Source organism: Solanum verrucosum, unplaced genomic scaffold, assembly GCF_900185275.1.
Source record: "Solanum verrucosum unplaced genomic scaffold, falcon-dt-bn FXZP01000153.1, whole genome shotgun sequence".
NCBI lineage: Eukaryota > Viridiplantae > Streptophyta > Magnoliopsida > Solanales > Solanaceae > Solanum > Solanum verrucosum.
The window spans coordinates 1,465,474-1,468,633 of NW_026020426.1; positions in this window are offsets into that span (position 1 = coordinate 1,465,474).

Here is a 3,160-nt window from a genome sequence, read left to right on the forward strand (position 1 = left end):
AAGGTGCAAATCAACGAGTTTTACAAATTGGTTGAAGATTTTAAGTCAGAGAAATTCATTTTATGGGAGTAGTTCGTGATTGATATACTAATTGAAAAACTGTCGCAATCTTTCAATGATTACAAATAGAATTAGAAGTATGAAAAGTTAATATTGTGAAAGACAATAAGTTTAGCAACAAAAATTAAAAGTATGAACAAGAAGTTGGTATTAAACCGAGAAAGGAAATAAACAATAAAAATAAGGAATTGAACAACTAAGCATTAATAATTGAAATATCATCCACAACTTATTATTGTGTAAACTCGATCGGTGACCCAGCATGCAAAAGTAAAGAGTTTAATTTGTAGGTACGTATGGTGTAAATAATATTTATATAATAAAGTTATTTAAAAGGTAACCATAGATAATGTTATTTAATAAGCATTGTTTAATAACCTATAATAAATAGTAAGTAACCTATTATAAGAAGTTAAATTATTCTAATCATGTAAAATTTCCTTACATTTCTGTATAACTTAAACCCAAAAATGAATGCATGTAATGTATGTATATCATGAAGTAATGAGAATGTTTATTAGAACAAAAAAAAAAAAAGAAACAAGTATCTGACTTTCAACAATTTTTCTTTACTTTCTTGTACTGGTCAGGATATTTATTGGGGAAGAAATTAATTTAGTGTAAAAATCGAGTGCTATTTGATCGTTATTTTCCTAGCTACCTTGTTTCACTAATGTGAGCAATGCCATAGGGAACTTAATAGTATTATGGTTGTCTAATAAGAACGGTCTAGACCGATGGGGGAGTCTACACCCCTTTTTTGTGTGGAAGACTAGAAAGATAAACAATTTCTTCTAGAATCTTCGTATTTATCTTCTGCTATTAAGTAAATTGCTAGTAAAACATATTTTCGAAATAAATCAATCAAGATGACACTAAATGTGTCTAAATCTATATTATTATGAAAGTCTTAAACGAGTTAATAGTTTTTCATGATTAGCACTATGTGATTATTATAAGCGTTCTTGTGTCTCTTAAACTACTACTACTAAGTTTAGCATTTTAATGTAGGGTCCTCCTGTGAATAATCCTTATTTATTAGTCAAAGATTAACCACCTTATTTATCTTCCTTTCAATTAGTGTATATCTCCTCCCCCAACAATCAAACAACATTTATCTTCGTTTTTTTAATTCAAATATGGGACTAGTCCTTTTATTGAGCCGATTCTATGAAGACTTCTTCAACTCTTAACACTCGTCCAACTTGTTCGCAAGGAAAAGGCCAAATCAGTGAGCCTTACACCTTGAAACACTCGTTACAAAGAGATTTAACTAACAAACCCCTAAGTAATGCAGACTGAGCTTCGAGAAGCGAATACCACTATAACGATTATAAGGCTTATTAGGTAAACCTCTTCAATACAGCAGTAGTTAGTACACCTGAGATCAGTTTCTTGCCAGAATTAGCTGTAATTCAAGCTGATGTTTCGAGAATATAATAACCCCTTTTTGAATAATTGCTGCTATAGGCTTGATATTCAATTCTTCCTTTCCTTTGATTTATGCAACCATTGCTTTCAACTCTTGAACTCTTATATGTTATTAAGGTTTCTTTTCTAGGTATAGGAATTTGCATTTTGACATTTCTTTGTCCTCAGATTTGGTATGCCATGTTTGTCACATTGTAGTGTTTCTTGTGCTTGTTCAGGATGACCTGCTATTGAGATAAACTGAGTGTGATTTGTACCTGCAAAACTAAAGACACAGTTAGTTGAAAAGTCTGCTAGTTTGTTCCCCTCTCTGAAAATATGTCTCACCGACACTTCCTTATCCTTCAAAACCCCCATAATGCACTTCGTACCCACTGATATGTCCCAAGGGATTTTCCATATTCCTTCAATGATTTTCCTAATTATAAGAGAGTATGTTTCCATCACAAGAAGAAGAAAATTGTTCTGCACGCAATACAATAATCCACTTTTGAAAGCTTTCACTTCAGTTTCTAATGGATTGCGAGATGTCACACAAACAACTTACGTATAGAATGTTAGGTTTTAAAGGTATGAATAGGAAATGAAGGGTTGTGACTTTGCCGAAGGGTTGTGACCTTTATGAAAGGTTATGTATTTTCTAAAGGGTTGTGACCTTTTTGAAATATTGCCTTTTTTCCAAAGAGCTGTGACCTTTCTGAAAAATTATATTTTTTCCAAAGAGTATTGACCTTTACCCTTTGTTGGTTATAAATAGAGAGACTTTCTCTCATATTTCTGCATTGAATTCTTCTGTTCTTCTACATACATTTCTTACAAAACAAAATCGAACTATCGTGTGTGTGTTATTCGTTGTTGTCATTTTGAGTTCGTTGAAAATTATCGAAGTTTGAGGTACCGCTACTTCATTAATGGTTAATCCGTATTATCTTAGGAGGAATTAATCTACAACCTTGGGTACTTGAGGGGATTAAATTTCTTAAGGACACACAATGGGTTCTATGGACTTAGATAGTTCTTTTCTTTTTCTTTTAATCTTTCATTATTTTTGGTTTGCTAATGTGAATACATGAGATAACAAGCTTAAGACATTTAATATTGTTGGTATTTTCTGTGGTAAGGAAATTACTTTTATTTTCTGTGTTCTTTTTGTTGGGAAAAGAAGAAGAAAAAGAGAATTATTTTATCATATGATAAAAGAGATTTGGGATGAATTAATATACTTTAATATGTTCGAGTATATTTTCTATAGTAAGTTTTCCTTGGATGGGTAAGATTGTTTTTATTTTCTTACCACATTCAAGCATTGCACCCCTTCAGTTTTCTTTTCAATGAGAAAAGTTACTGTCACGACCCAAGGTAGCTCCTAGGCGTAACATGACGTATAAGACCCCGAGAGGTCCCATACAAGCCACTTAGCGTTCATCATAGAAGATAATAAGATATTTTAAAAGACAGTTTCAACATATATGAGTTTTATAGAGAAAAACGGAAGTCTAAACATTGTCTCAAAGCCATCTAGTACATAAGAAATGATCGTGACGTAGCCCGTACATCAAGTTCAAAAGTGAAAGTAAAGACAAAAGGGAAACCAAAGTTCAGTCCTCGGAACATGAGGAGTCACCAATCTTCAAACTTCTATATGTGTCACGTCCCGAGGCTACCCCTT